This window comes from Neophocaena asiaeorientalis, unplaced genomic scaffold, assembly GCF_003031525.2.
Source record: "Neophocaena asiaeorientalis asiaeorientalis breed wild unplaced genomic scaffold, Neophocaena_asiaeorientalis_V1.1 scaffold160, whole genome shotgun sequence".
NCBI lineage: Eukaryota > Metazoa > Chordata > Mammalia > Artiodactyla > Phocoenidae > Neophocaena > Neophocaena asiaeorientalis.
The window spans coordinates 1076980-1093604 of NW_020175675.1; the positions used below are offsets into that span (position 1 = coordinate 1076980).

The window sequence follows — 16625 nt, forward strand, 5'->3', positions numbered from 1 at the left end:
CACACTCACAGATGGCCAAGAAGACAAAGACACACGATCTTGTCTCCATAATGAACACAGCTGGGCCTCTCTCAGGTTCTAGTGAGGACACTTTTGCTGCCCATGGCATTTTCCTGCAAAAATGAGTGCCCCCTTTGACTCAAAGGCATGGGCCATCCAAGACCCTGGAGAGCCATGTCTTTCCAACGAGGCAGCAAAACAAGGCAATGAAGGCATGAAGAGTATCCGTACAGGGCTTACATAGAAGGATGGAGGCACCCCCTTTCCAAACCCACCTTCTGCTCCCCAAACCAAGCTGGGCAGAGTCCTCAAAGCCAGCCATGCCAGGGACGGGGGAGGGGCTCTGCCTCACCCACATTCCTGCTGCTCTCTCCCCACCTCCAGACAGCTTCAGGCTCCGCCACTCACACCCTCTTCCTTCCCGTACAGCCACCTGTCTGAGTCTCCCATCAAGGGCTATCTCACCCCAGAGGCCCATCCTCGTGTCCCCCACAGGCCAGCCTCACTGATGGACGCATGCTTGAGGGACATCTCCAGGCAAGGCTGCCTGCTCTCTGGGAGAACTTGCTGCTGAGCTCCAGCTGGGAACTACCCCTCGGGGCCACTCCTTGGACATCTCCCCAACTCCAAGCGTAGGCTCCTAGGGTCTCCTCCCCTCCAAACTTCATGTGTCCCCAAGCCACACTCCCCAACTCCCAAGGCTGGGATGCCTCCTAGACAGCCCGGGTGGAGCTGGCCTGTAAAGTGGACCCTCCATCCTTCCAGCTGCTCAGCCAAAAACCTCGGTGCACCCTCGGCCCCCACCCCATCCCCGATCCAACCTGGCAGCAAGTCCTCTCAGTTCCACCTCCAAATAAATGCCCAATCGGGCCATCCTCCCACCCCTACTGCTATACTCTGGCCCAAGCCACCACGTCTCTCCCTGGATCACCTCACAGCCTCCTAACAGGGTGCCCTGTTCTACCTTCCAGGGTCCATTCTTCCTAGAGGCCTGTGGTCCTGTCCAAACCCTTGGCTCCCAGGGCTCCCATCTCAGCATCCCTGAGCACAGATAAACTCACCATCTACCTACCTCTTCTCCTTTCACCTGTCCCTCCTGCACACTCCTGCCTCAGGACCTTTGCAGCTGCTGTCCCCTTTGCTTGGAACACTCCTCCCCAAACCCAGGCCCAGCTCCTGTCTTTTCTCAACAAACTGCCCCTTTTCCGCTTGACTTCTCTTCTTTGCACCCACCACCATCTCACCCCCCCCACATCTGACTTACTGATCCCCTTTGTGGCCCGTCCTCCCCAACACGAGAAAGCTCTCTCCACTGTGGAAAGCCCGGTGCCTAGAGCATGTGGGGCACAGCTCAGGAGCTCAGTATGCTGTTCGAGTGATGGGCCCCAGAGGGACCTGTCCCTCCCCGGCTAGCAGGGAGAGCTGGGGCTCCACACCCTGGGCTAGCCATGCTCTCCCGCCATGGGAGCGGGGCCGCCCTGGGGGCCACAGCTTGCCCGCACTCCAAGTGTGCACGAACACCACAGGGCAGGGCAGATGTGGAACCCGGAAGCCTGTGCATGCCATGAAAACGTGTCGGATGCACCAGAAAGGAGTTTACTGAAAGGCTGTTTCACTGGTTTCACCCATGCACATGACAGCATCACCACATGTTCACTCTTTTCAGAGAAAAACAGGCTTTTGTGGGATATAAATAGCCCAGCCAGATGTGGGAAGGCCTATGGGTCTCTCCCAGGACTCGGGCCACGTGCCCTGCAGCTACTCAAACAGCAGCCCACATTCACCAGCTTGTCAGTGGGGCTTCCAGGGGCAGAAGAGGGTTAAACGGTGGTCCCTCCTCCCACCGGATCAGTGGCAGGAGTTCATCAAAGCCATCGCTGACACACAGGCTTGGCACGCCAACCAGCACGCGCAGGCCACAGCTGTAAGTGGAAGATCAGGCCAGATGCACTGCACGTTTCTTCATCCATGGAAATCAGGGAGACAAAAGCCCAGACAACGGGGAGCCTGGAAAACAGGGAGTCCGGATAAAGCGCAGCCTGAATGACAGGGAGCTGGGATAGCCTTTCAGGGGAGCAGCGTGCTCACCAAGGCCAAATGCTCGGTTCCCCATGCAAGAGAAACACCATCTGAGCACAGAACCCATTTCTTGGATGAGGCCCAGCAGGCTATGCGTAATTGTCTGCAGAAATGCAAAAACAATAGCACTTAGAGCTGGTTTCAAGGTATTCTCAAAGCCTGATGTACCTACCTGTTCCTAATCTGTGCCCCCCAGCCTATGGGCTGGGCCTTGACAGAAGGGGGAACTCAAACACGGAGGGTATCAGAGAACAGCTGAGATCTGTGCCCCCCACAGATCTCAGGCGGGCCGCACACGTGACCACGTGCATGATTTCAGGTGTGCCTACAAGTCACATTGAGAGTAAAAACAAATCGGTGAAGTTAGTTTTAATAATATATTTTATTTGGCCCAATACACATCGAAAGCCCAATCGCTTCAACACATAATTAATAGGGTCGTGGACAGGATATCCTACTGTCGCTTCTGAGTCTAGGTCTCCACAGCCACAGCGCTGCTCGGCTCTGACCGGCCACACCGGGGTGTGGAGAAGTGGAGCGCTTCTCACACCGTGTGGTGTCGGCCACAGCACTGGACAGCATGGGCCCAGGTGTGGCTGGAGGTGTGGAAGCTTCCAGTCACTATGAATGGACCCAACAAGATCAGAGTGGGGGACAGCTATGGAGGGAGGTCCTAGACGCAGCCCTCTGTCCACCCTGGTCCTGGTTCCTTGGAGCCCCGTCCTTAGCAGGATGGACAGAGCACCAGCACCCACGGGTGCTCTCTCACTAGACACTGACCAGGGCAGCCCCTGAGCTGGGCTGGCAGCTTTTGAACACACCGCGTTATACATACATGCCTTCTTGTCAGTGACCTGTTGCTCCTGTAATATAATTGTTCCGTACGCCTTGAGAGGACACATTTGGGCTAATACCATGCACAGATCAGCGTTAGGATAAAGCTCCTTGTATATAATTTTTACATTAAAGAGTCATGAACTTCCAGCTCCTCAGGCCACTCACCATTAGTTAGAGCAGCACCCACAGGACCCTGGATGCCCTCGAGGGGTGGTCCTGGGAGCTTGTCCAGGTGACAGCCTCACAGGGCTGCAGCCAGAGGACCAGAGACACCCTCCCTGGCCTTCTGACACAGGCAGAAGTAATTAACTCCCATTTCAGAGTCACTTAATTACATCTACAGTCGTCCTGCTCTCAGCTCTGCAAGACGCTAAATGCCATTTGCTAAAAATAAAGCACACCTCCGATGGGCAGGTGCTCTATCTCATGTCCATGGAGCCCCCTGCCTCTGGGGGCCACCCTGGTACCCAGGCAGCACGCACAGCGCACTCTTGGTAAGAATAAAACTGTGGGATTAACGACCAGGCAGCACCAAAACAAAAACACTCAGAGTAATTCACTACCTGCACTCAAGTTCTCACCATAAGCAGGACCACCAGGCTTTAAGAGTTTGAGTCAAAAGGGAAAAACTGACAGATGAGACATAAAACTGTACCCCACAGACATCCACAGGAACCCTATCCTGGGAGGCCGCAGAGCCCCTCACGGACCCTCCTGTTCCGTGCTTCGGGGAAGCCCACAGGCAGGTGACATCCCCAAGGTAGGCGTCCCAGCACCGCCAACAGATCCACGCCTTGAAGCCAGGCCTCCAAGACCACCTGGTCCCCGTTCTCATGGGAAGACACACAATCCCAGAGGTCAGCTCCTCGCAGAGGCTGACCTTGGATCACTGCACGTCCCCAGGACTCTCGTCACAGAGACAGACGGGCCCGCAGCAGCAACACAAGGACATACCTGCTCCACCCTCACACAGAGAACCCACCCGCACGACGTTTCCATATGAACCCCTTCAAAGTGGCAAAGTTGATCCTGGAAATGAGTTGTTTTCTTCACTTCAACACAAGTTCTAGAGTATTTTTTAATCTTCCTAAGCCTTTCCTTTTCAATTATCTTTTGTAAGCTGTCTATTTACAACGTGACAGGTAAAGCCAAGGGGAGATTCCTAACATGGGGGTGGGGCAGTTCCCAGGGCCGGGGAATCAGGGCAGGGCCAGGAGCCTGGGCAGCAAACACCGAACGCTCCCTCCAAGAACAATTCCATCAGCAGGACGGGCATCTGGAGAGGACGTGGTACTTAAATGTCTTGTGTACACACTGAAAATAAAAGTCACTCCTGGCTCCCTCTAACGCAAGCATGTCTGGAAGACTTTTAACCCAGGTCTCTCTCCGGGACACGCACAGATGTCTGCGGATCTGAAGTGGCCGTGGCCCCGCTAGCTCGGGGTGTGACTGATGCGACTGGCACCTGACATTTCCACCACCCTCCTCCACTGCCATGTCCAGAGCTGCCAGCATGGATCCTGCTCACTTTGTTAGCTCTTCTGGAAGCTGATTCTTAGGCTGCTGGCTCCCAGCCCAAACCAACAGAATCGCTCCCTCAGAAGCTCTCTTCTCTCCTGGCTTAATCAGAGCAAGTAAATGTAACGAAACAAAAGCTCAAGAAGTGCCCAAGGCGGACCCTGAGCTGAAGACGGCCCTCCAGGGCCACAGCGGGGGCCAAAGCTTCAAATCCAGTTTAGATCTGACTGCCAGGATGTGAGACTGGAGGTCCCAGGTTGCCAACGCCCCCGCAGGGGAGGAGCAGCATCAAAGGCAGCGATGGATGGAGAGTGAAGAGGCTCGGAGCTAGCGTTCATGCCAGCGCTGGGCGGCAACCCCATTCTGCAGTCCCGGCCCTTCCCCTCCTGCCCAGAGAAGCTGGCGCTGACCACAGACACCCCACTCCTGGACCTGCTCCCACAGCATGGCCTCGAGCAGCCCTTCTCCTGTCCTGGCCTCTGCAGCCGCAGCTCCCAGACAGACTGTGAACCTTCCAGCAGAACTGCCTGAGCTTTCTGACACCAGCTTTCCTCCTCTGCCTCTCCAGTCCCCAGCTGGTGCCAGGAGCGTAACAAACAGATGAAGCTGCTCACTGATGGAGGAACACCTACGGCAAGACCTGCTCAGGAGCCGCCTCTAAAAAGAACTGCACTCTGCAGGCGGATTTCATCCCCTACCTGATGATCGGTGTCATCAAACATTTTAGCAACTGGGATGCGGCTTCCTACTACCGTCTGGGATGGCAGAGTCTGAGACAGAGTGAGAAAAGGGGACACGTGAGCAGGGCAAACCGTGAGCCAGAACCCCTTACCCCCTATCCTACACGCAGACTAAATGCCCCAGCCATGCAACAGGCCCCTGGGACTCAGTCATGGGGTGCAGTTCCCCTGGCCAGGAGAGACCAGATGCAGCATCTGCATGAACTGGGAGCAAAGAGCATCATTTGCACCCTGATTCCGTTCATGCCACTCCCCTTGGCCCAGTGAACACTGAGCATGAGCTCCGGGAGGTGCAGGAGTGGGGGCGGGTCAGGCCTCGCTAGCAATGGTGTGAGTGACAACAAAGCTCCCAAACTGGCCCCTAATTCACAATCACGTGGTAAGAAACTGCTGGTGCTCAAGCTTAGTATCTCAACAATGTTTAAGTTTTAAAGTGAATTATGAACGTAAAAACCAAAATCAGAAAAAGAGAAAAGGGGGGAGGAAGAGGGGGAGAGTCAAAGCAAGAAAAAAGAAAGGAAGAAACCAAAAATGTCGTGGAATCTGTGAGAGTTTTTAATAACCCTGTAATCAGGGCGGGCCTACTAAATGTCCCCCAATCAGAGCCTAGGAGGAGCACGATGCTGAGGAAGCCCTTTGCCGGGGCTCCTTCCTTCCACAGGGCTCCTGGCCTCCCTCAGGAGGCACCCCAACCCCCTGACCAAGCCCCACCGAGCAGCTCAAGGGCACGACATTGTAGATGGCCAGCGCCCCCTCGCACGGCCCTCTGTCCCCAGAGCCACTCCTGCGTGCGGCAGGTCCTTCCCATCCATCACAGCCCAGCTCACATGTGCCTCCCCTGGAAGCAGGTCCCCATGGGAAAGGCCTGGGCGGGGCAGGGTGGCCTCACTGAGGTTTCAGCGCCCAGGGGGCTGAAGCACGCAGTCCAGGCAGCCACCTGTCCGCCGCCACGACAGACCCACTCCCTGCAGAGCTCAGCCTGACAGTCTTGATTGCACCTGGCCCTGCGATCGGCAGGTAGACCGCGCCATCCCTCTGTGATCCAGGAAGGGCTCACTGCGCATGACTCAGATAAGACGGGGGGCCCCCTTCACCTAGGGCAAGGTGAGACACGGGCCCCCGAATTCCACTCTGTGCCTTGGCTGAACAGCTCATCCCTACAGATAAATCGGAACAAAACACTTGTTACCCGACTCTGGTTCAGCTTCTCTCCTTCCCCCAGGCCTCCCTCGACCCACCGTGAGGCTGAGCACTCGGATGGCGCCCCTGAGAACAGGCCGGCCTTGGAGGACACATCTCCCAATCTACCACCCCATCACTCTTCATCCCCACACCCGGGTCCTTATAGCCTTGTCTACACCTCCCTACCAAGGAAAAACCCAGTTTGCTGAACGCTGACATCTCTCCACTGCAACAGCTGCCTCCCTGGTTCCCCCATAATAATTCTTCCTAATAAAGCCTCTTATTACTACGTCTGGCTTTGTTTTCCATGTGACAACTGATTACAAATTACTTGAAGCCCAAAACACACGGGTCTGATGGACAGGTGAGACCTCTGACTTCCACCTTCCTGAAGACTCATAGGGTTCCATAACGTCCCACCAGTTCAGGGTCACGGTACAAACAGGGACTGGTTCAGGAGTCAACTCAGGGGCGTGTCTGAGACCTCAAGTCACAGCTGCTCCTGGGGGCTGGCAGGCCAGAGAAACAGGGGGAAGCAACATCAAAGGAAAATCACACCACTCACGCACACCCAGTGTCCCACTCGCTGTGGAAAACTCAGCCTTTCCTTGGAAACATCAAACACAGCACACGGGACCTTTTGCTTAAGCTGACACCCCTCCAGGAGGTGGGCAGGGCTCCATGGGGCCATCCAAAGCATGACACACAGTGTATCCAGGACTCCTGCTCTCCAGGCCCCTGCAGGGAGAGAAGTTCCCGGCGGGAATACTCCCACCACCAACAAATGCTTGCCCTCATGCTCTGGGCGGGGGGCGGTCACTGCTGAACTGGTCACTGCTCTCCTGAACACAAAAGATTCTCTTCTAAACATGCTGCAACTAAATGTGTGAAATGAAATGTTCATCTCACTGGTAATCAGAATAATACAAATTAACACAAGATGCCATTCTCCCCTTACAGAATTAACAAAGAAAAACTGATAAGGCTCAATGGTGGTGAGGAGGTATGAGTCCCTCCCCAACGTCAACAGGAAGCCTCTTCAAGAAGCAACATCCGGAACCTTAGAAAAGTCAATGCTAGCTACGGGTAATGATAAGAAACAGGGACAGATACTCACGCACAAAAGTTCTCACCCAGGAGCCTCTCGATAGCAAAAAACTGAAAACATCCCCAAAGAGAGGATTAAATAAATGAGAGTATATACAGGACCAGACTGGCACCAGAGTGTGCGTACGTGTCTTTCTGGACACATGACCTTAAGCAGATTGCTGCGATTTTGAGTCAAACCTCCTCAGCCAACCAAGGAGGTAATGGTGACACCCACCGCCCTACCTGAGGTGTGTTGACACATGAGGAAAACCATCAAAATAAACCTCTAGAAATTGCATCCACCTGAGTTTTTCTCCTACACTGGAGAATGGCATAAGGATAGAAAACCAGTGTACAAACCCTGGAGAAAGTCCTGGGATCAACATGTGTCTGTAGTAACAAATGAATTAACGGATCAGATTTAACAGAAGGGTAGGATGGGTTTTAGCAAACCGCTTTTCCTAGCAGCTGATTAAACTTGGTTTGGGTTAGGAAGGGAAACCCTCAGGCTCTACTAAGACCCAAAATGCAGAGCGAGGTGCTGAAATCACACACGCACACGCCACCCTGGCTGCGACATTCTCTGCGTAGCCAAAGGGAAATGCTTAGAAATCGCTCCGCACCACTGTGCGGTAAATACTTGAAACTTGATTTCTTATGAATACAGATGTTGGGACATTTCACTAACTTCTCTCCAAAACTTTGGTATGGTGCCACAACTCCTCACAGAAATGAAGGTCGTTAGCCATGTGTTATTTACGGAAAACCCGCAAAGCTGGTTTCAGGAGAGAAGTGGGGACTCCGAGGGAAGGGGACCCAAGCTCTCCCCTCATGACAACACTGATGTGAGCGACAACAAGCAGCCGTCGGATAGGATGTGGAGACGCTAACAAATGCCTATCACGTAAAGCAAAAACAAGCCAAGGACACCTTGAACTGAAAGCTGTCCTTGGCCGTTTACAAAAGCACCAACAGCCCTCCTGAGGTGAAAATCTTGAGCTCACACCAGCCATCTTCTGTCCAACAATCCAGTCCCTTCTGCAGACAGGGGTTTGTCTCTGTTCAACAGGACTATTCTGGGGGTTCCCACAATCAAGGCTTGACCTTTCTCTTTCTGCTCAAGGTCACAACCACCTGCTTATTGCGGTTGGTTTTGGACAGCAGGGAAAGGTCCCTCCCCACATGGCCAAGGGACTGGGAAAAGCCAGGGTCACTGAGGGCCGAGTTCAAACCTGAGGTCGCACCAGAGTGAGGGCCCCACGAGGAAGACTGACTGAGACTCGGGCCAGTTAGGGGGTTCAACCTTCACACATGGAGGTTGTGCTTTAGGTCTGCTGGGAACATGGGGTGCCAGGGAGTCCTCAGCCCCTGAGGGACAGGCTGGGCCAACTCGTGGCCATTACCACGGGGCCCAGAGAGCTCAGGGGGTGAGGGTCCTGCTCTCTGCTCAGCTGATGACGACACCTAGCACGCAAGCCCACTGGCTCCGACTGCATGGGATTTCTGTTCTTGGCATTATGCCCTCTCCACAACTGTAAACATCTGGATTGCTCAACACAGCACTGGCCTTGTGATAATTAATCAATACATGCTGACTGACCTGGCAGGGCACAGAGCACCAGCCCAGGAAGATGACGTCTTTTCAAAATACCACCCAAGAGCCCCAGACAAGACCAGGAAAGTCCACACGTGAAGTGCTCACCTACCCTCCATGACAAGATTCTCATTCTAAAAAAAAAAATCCCCAGCCCACCACATGCCACGGAGGTAGTACAGGAGGCGCTGGAGGACTGAAAACCAGCACCACCCAGTGAGAAGGGCTGGCAGCTCAGCCAAGGGCGGGATGGTTGTTAAAATGTCATTTTAAAAAATGACCACATTTGGGCTTCCCTGGTGGTACAGTGTTTGAGAGTCCGCCTGTTGATGCAGGGGACACGGGTTCGTGCCCCGGTCCGGGAAGATCCCACATGCCACGGCGCGGCTGGGCCCGTGAGCCATGGCCGCAGAGCCTGCGCGTCCGGAGCCTGTGCTCCGCAACGGGAGAGGCCACAACAGTGAGAGGCCCGCGTACCACACACACACACACACACACACACACACACACACACACACACACAAAAGACCACATGTTAAAAATGTTATTTAACTCATTATTCATGAGGAACTAATGAGACATTACAGTGCCTTCAAAGAAAGCACAAGATTATATGGAGGCCGAGGGAGGAGGAAAGGGGGTGACTGCTTAGTGGTACGCAGCAGTGAAGTACCACTTTCATCACGCAGGGGGTGATGAAAAGGTCTTAGAACTAGATACAGGCAGTGGTTACACACATTGTGAATGTCCTAAATGCCACTGAGCTGTTCACTGTAACGTGGTTAATTTTATGTTATGTGCACTTCAGCTCAATTAAAATACATACATACATATATATATATATATATATATATAAAATAAAGAAATATAGAAATGAACTTCCAACAGGCACAAAACTGGATTTTTCCGTGGGAGGAAGTCAACTGCCCTGACACTGGACAGAATTCATTTGCCTGTCTACAGGCGAGGACTGTCTGCATTACGTACCACGTACAGAGCTGTACCAAGCCAGACAAACCCCACAGGCTCCAATGCTCCATGCAAAGGATGCTCATTCCAAAGTCCATGGTGGACAGAAGGGAGGGAGAACTGTGAGGTTTGGGAGGGAAGGGGGCTCAGGACCCGGCAATGGTACACAGTGAGGTGAAAGGGGAAGTGGTACCAAGAAGGACTCCTGCATTTCTAGAGGGGAGTGGGGGATGAGGAGAGCTGGGGAGCTGGGAGCAGGGAGGAGGTTTGCCCCGACAGCATAAGGGACGCAGGTCCTGGAGCATCACTGTCCAGTGAGAGGCCCAGCAGTGTCCCAGCAGCCCCTCCCAGGCTGTGGGACATTCCCAGCAAGGAACTGCAGCCAGCTGGGGCATGTGCCAATGGAGATGACACATAAATTGCTGAATGATATGAATGAAAGATCCTCCCTTACTCAAATAAAAAAACATGCTGATCACTTAGGTCTGTGCTCACACAGCCTTGAAAATAAAGAACAGGGACGCCAATTCACTTTCAGAAATGCCTTTTCTTTCTGCCAAACTAGAATTCTTTCCAGGGTTCCTCGAACATCTCTAAGAATCCCTAACATCAGAGAGAGGGGGGCACCTGGGACCTTCTCTTTCTTTGAAAAGAATCACTGTTCTAGGAAGCCACACACGTTTATCCCAGGTCTGCCCACACCCAGACCCCTTCCAGCCTGCACACACCTGCTCACACACGCTGATACCAAGCAGACCATTCCTTGGAGGTCAGAGGAGAGACCGTTCTTGGGGCACACGCTTCCTTGAGAGGCCACCCAGGGAGTTAGTGAGGTTCCTTCTGTATAGAACACATGCCGTGTCATGTCGAGAGGGCGTGTGCTTCCGTCTGCACAAGGCCACGCTTGAGAAACATCCGTCTCAAGTCTAAGTTGGTCACATGCATGCATGAGCTCCTCGGTGACAGGCAAACTGTGCTCTTTGCACTGTAATTTGTGCGCACTGATCAACACCCTCATATCCAGTCCCTGGACAGCACATGGCAACGTCTGCAGTCCCGATGGTCGGTGTTTTCAGGTGAGTTCTCATGTGACACCAAAGGACGTAACTGCCGTTCACATGACGATGACACAGGAACACCACGTCCGTTACCGGAACCTTCTGCAAGGATGCTGCTCCACTTCCACTGCCCTCTCCTTACTATATAACTATGAGGTTCTAAGCCACAAGCTCCAGAAGACATGGCCCAAAGAGGGTTTTGTTACTCTTTTACAAGCAATCAGAACAGAAACTAAAATGTCACCAAACTCCTGGAAAGAAACAGAATGATTAATCTGCAGAGCTAATCGTACAGGTAAGAATTAACAGGGGCTCCCCCTCTCAGCTCTCAAAGCTGAACACTCTCCGTGAAAAGGAGTGGGCATTCCTTCCCCACCATGCCTCCACCTGTGCCCCGGCGCCGGCCTCCCTCCTGGCGGCCACGTGCGGACAAGGACACAGGACACGGGGAACGGGTGGAAGAGCGTGCCTCCACGTACTTTCATGCCCTCGCAGCCTAGCTGCCCATCTTCTGAGACCTCAGAACTAGATGGTCTTGGGATCTCACGTGGGACGCCCCCCAAGGCACCACGCCAGCATGTGGTGCCCACAATTTAGCCCCAAAGGAGACTAGGGCTGCAGGGGCTAAAAGGATTTACACCCAAACTCTATTGGAGGAGGGGCTGATTTTAATTCCCCTCCTTTCTGTACATCCTACAGTACATGTGCTACTTTTGTAGTAAGGGGGAAAATTACGCCTAGAAGAATTACAATTCTTGAAAGGCTCCCCACCCCACTTTTGGAAACAGCCCTCCAAAGACCTAAGCTGTCCAGGTGGCTAGTATCCAAGCCACAGCCCCTCACCTGGAACTTCCTGACCAGCCTGCAGCAGGCAAGCAGCAGAAGGACAGACTGAGTTGCCACAGGACTGTGATACAGTGACTAAAGCAGGGCGGTCACTGTGCCAGGCCTGGTCCTCCAAATGACTTGCAATCATTTAGGAAACTCTGTGTCCCTAACCTCGCCAGGGCCTGCACAGGTTTCCAAACCCTTCTGCTTTTGCAAAAACCTATTTTCTTTCTATTGCTCAAAAATGCCTCTCTTATTCTAAAGCCCAGTGTGACACAGTTTTTTTTTTTAATTAAATGAAGCAAAATTAATCTTGCTTGACAAATTACTAAACAACTATGACCCTTTCTCTCTCACTTAGGAAGATGTCACAATATCAGGATCAGAAATTGTTACGGTCTGAATGTTTACATTTCCCCCCACGCCAAATTCACATGTTAAATCCTACCCCCACCCCCGGCATGATGGTATTAGGAGGGGGGCCTCTGGGAGGTGAGTAGGACATGAAAGTGGAGCCCTCATGAATGGGATTCGTGTCCTTATAAGAGAGACCCCAGCATGCTCCCTCGCCCATTTTACCTTGGGACGACACAGTGAGAAGTCCAAGACCTGAACCCAGGCCCTACCCGACCGACCACATCAGCACCCTGATCTCAAATGTCTAGCCTCCAGAGCTGTGAGAAATAAATGTCAGTTGCTTATAAGCCACCCAGTCTGTGGTATTTTGTAACAGCAGCCCAAACCCCACAGCTTTCCTCATTCTAAAAATGTTTACTTTAGGATTCCTGATGAAGGAAGACAAAGTATCATACAGAAGGACATGCTATCAACTATCTTCCATCCCCATCAAATAAACGACCACTACTAAACAATCTCCACTTAAACCTCTAATTAAAACATACCACTACACTGGCTTTAATTTACCAGGGTTTTAAAAGCAACCCAGGGGCTTCCCTGGTGGCACAGTGGTTAAGAATCTGCCTGCCAATGCAAGGGACATGGGTTCGAACCCTGGTCCAGGAAGATCCCACATGCCACAGAGCAACTAAGCCCGTGCACCCGTGCGCCACAGCTACCAAGCCTGTGCTCTAGAGCCTGCGAGCCACAACTACTGAGCTTGCATGCCTAGAGCCCATGAACCGCAACAAGGACCCAACGCAGCCAAAAAAAAAAAAAAAACGAACCCAGTTTGTGGCCTTGATTAGAAATACATGAAACATAAATTAGTCAATACTACACACACACCACTTGGAACAATCCCCTTAAACACCATGAACAAAGGGGGAATCTCTTCCACCCTTTAGTGAGATTCCACACACCCCCACCCCCCTCCCCCACTGTGTGAAATTGCTCCCTGGCAGCAAACTGATGCTTCTGGAAACATAAGAAGACATGACATGCAGGTCACTGGGGTGCCGTGTATTAACTTTCCACCCCTGGGCAACAAATGCTGGCCAAAAGCCTTAAACTTCCTCCGAACACACCTCATTTGCTACTCCCTAAAGATACCATGGAAACCCAGGGAATCCAGCCTAGGGAGACTGGGCAATGCCTTCAGCTAGGATGCTGGCCCCATTCCAAACAAAGGCTACATTTCAGACACTAGGTCTAATACATTCCCAAATCCCAGTACCAGGAGAGAGAGGTGTGATCGCTGCAGACCTCACGGACAGTAATGGATAATAAGGGAATACCACGAACAACTCTGCAAGTAAAGTCAACAACTTAAAGGGAATAATCCAATCTCTCAACCACCACAAATTACCACAATGCATCATGATGAAATAGGTAACCTGAACAATACTTAAGAAATAGAATTCATACTTTAAAACTCTTCTGAGAAAGACACCTCCAGACCCAGATGGTTTTACCAGCAAATTCTGCCAAACATTTAAGAAAGAACATCAATTCTACATAAGCTATTCCAGAACACAGAAGAAAAAACACTTCCCAACTTAAATGAGGCCAGCATTACCCTGATAACAAAACCAGACAAAAACAGCACATGAAAATTGTAAACCAACATGAACACAGATGCAAAAATCCTCAAAAATTATTAGCAAATTTAATCCAGCTACATATATATATATATATATATATATGGTACACCACAACCAAATGGAGTTTATCCCAGAATGCAAGGCTGGTTCAGTATATAAAATCGATCAATGTAATCTACCATATTAACAGTCTACAGAAGAAAAAACACACAAGCATATGAATTTATGTAGAAAAAGTATCTGAAAAAAATCAGCATCCAATCATGATAATTCTCAGCAAACTAGAAATAGAAGGGAACCTCGACAGTCTACTAACAGACATCTGTGAAGAAACCTATAGCTAACATGATACTCAGTGATGGAAGACTGAACGCTTTCCCCTAAGACCAGGGACAAGGCAGATGGCCCCTCTCACTGCCTCTATTCAACAGTGCACTGGAGGCCTGGCTAGTGAATGAGGCGAGAAAAAGATATAAAAGGCATACAGATTAGCAAGGAAGAAATAAAACGGCCTTTTCACAGACAGCATGATTGCCTCTGCAGAAAATTCCAAAGACTCTACAACAACAACAAAAAAGCTCTCAGGACTAACAAGTGAGGTGAGCAAAATCACAGGATACGAGGTCAGTAACAGAAAATGAATCATCTTTCCATGTACTCCCTATGAATGACGGTAAACTGGTAAGTTGAACTTCATCACAATTAAAACGTTTTGTTCTGTGAAAGATTTTGTTACAAGAATTAAAAGACAAGTTACGGGGCTTCCCTGGTGGCGCAGTGGTTGAGAGTCCGCCTGCCGACGCAGGAGACACGGGTTCGTGCCCCGGTCCGGGAAGATCCCACATGCCACGGAGCGGCTGGGCCCGTGAGCCATGGCCGCTCAGCCTGTGCGTCCGGAGCCTGTGCTCCGCAACGGGAGGGGCCACAACAGTGAGAAGCCCGCGTACCGCAAAAAAAAAAAAAGACAAGTTACAAACTGGAAGAAAATATTTGAAAACCCCGAACCTGACAAAGAACTTGTGTTCAGAACATAGGAAAAATTCCCAAAACTCAACAGGAAGAAAAAACCTACCCAATAAAATAAGAGACACTTCACCAGGGAGGATATAGAGATGGCAAATAAGCACGTGAGAATATGTTTAATGCCATTAGTCACTAGGAAATGCAAAGTAAAACCACAAGGAGACACAGTGTATGCAAATTAGAATGACTAAAAAAATGGTGGTGCAGCCACTGTGGAAAACAGCATGGAAGTTTCTCAAAAAACTAAAAAACAGAACTACCATATGACCTGGCAATTCCGCTCCTGGGTATATATCTAAAAAAAACCAAAATTGCTAAGTTGAAAAGATACATGCACCCCAATATTCATAGCAGCATTATTTACAACAGCCAAGCTATGGAAGCAACCTAAGTGTCCATCAACAGATGAACGGATAAAGAAGATGTGGTATAAATATATATATATATACACACACACTCACACACACACAACAGAATACTACTCAGTCATAAAAAGAATGAAATTTTGCCATTTGCAGCAACATAAATAGACTTGGAAGGCATTATGCTAAGTGAAATAAGTCAGAGGAAAACAGATATTGTGTGATATCACTTACACGTAGAATCTAAAAATACAACAAACTAGTGACTGTAACAAAAAAGAAACAGACTCACAGATATAGAGAACAAATTCACCCGTGGGGAAAGGGTTGGGGGGAGGGGCAATACAGACAAAGGGGATTAAGAGGTACAAACTATCAAGTGTAAAATAAGCTGCAAGGATATATTGTACAACACAGGGAATATAGCCAATATTTTATAAGAACTATAAATGGAGTATAACCTTTAAAAATTGTCAATCTCGGGCTTCCCTGGTGGCGCAGTGGTTGAGAGTCCGCCTGCTGATGCAGGGGACACAGGTTCGTGCCCCGGTCTGGGAAGATCCCACATGCCTCAGAGCGGCTGGGCCCGTGAGACGTGGCTGCTGAGCCTGCCCTGCAACGGGAGAGGCCACAACAGTGAGAGGCCCACACACCACACACAAAAAAAAAATCTCTATACTGTACACCTGTAACTTATATAATATTGTACATCAACTATACTTCAATTAAAAAAAACCTACTAACAAAACCAAGTATGGGTGAGAATGTGGAGCAACTAAAATTCTTACAGGTTGTTGGTGAGAATGTAAAACAGGACAGACACTCCATAAAATATTTTGGTAGTTTTTATAAAGTTAAACACACACTTACCCTATGGCCCAGAAATCCCACTCTTGGGTATTTATCCTAAGTAAATGAAACCATACACTCACAGAAAAGCCCTCACATGAATGTTTATGGCAGCTCTATTCAAGCGTACAATGGACTACTACTCAGTGACAAGAAAAAAATCAACTGTCGATCACACAACAACTTGAATGAGCCTCAAAGGTGTTATGCTTAGGAAGGAAGCCAACCTCAAAAGGCTACCTACTCTGTGGCTCCATTTATAGGAAGTTCACGAACAGGTAAACCAGAGGGACAGTCTAGGTCAGTAGTTCTATGTGGTCAGGGGTGATGGGAGGGTGTGAATATAAAGGATAATACAGGCATACCTCATTTTACCGGTACTGCCCTTGGCAGATACTGTGTTTTCTACAAATTGAAGGTTTGTGGCAACCCTGCATTGACCCAAGTATACTGGCACCATTTTTCCAACAGCACTTGCTCACTTTGTGTCTCTATGT

At 50.5% G+C, this 16625-nt stretch overlaps 1 protein-coding gene across 1 annotated transcript in view; it reads right to left on the reverse strand.

Moving 5' to 3' along the window:
- SEMA4D (semaphorin 4D) overlaps positions 1-11152 on the reverse strand; it is a 74485-nt gene extending 63333 nt beyond the window's left edge. The window contains exon 1 of the mRNA XM_024731944.1: positions 10737-11152. The gene's annotated coding sequence lies outside the window, so the exon portion shown is untranslated. The remainder of the gene's footprint in view (positions 1-10736) is intronic.
- Positions 11153-16625: the final 5473 nt, after the last annotated feature.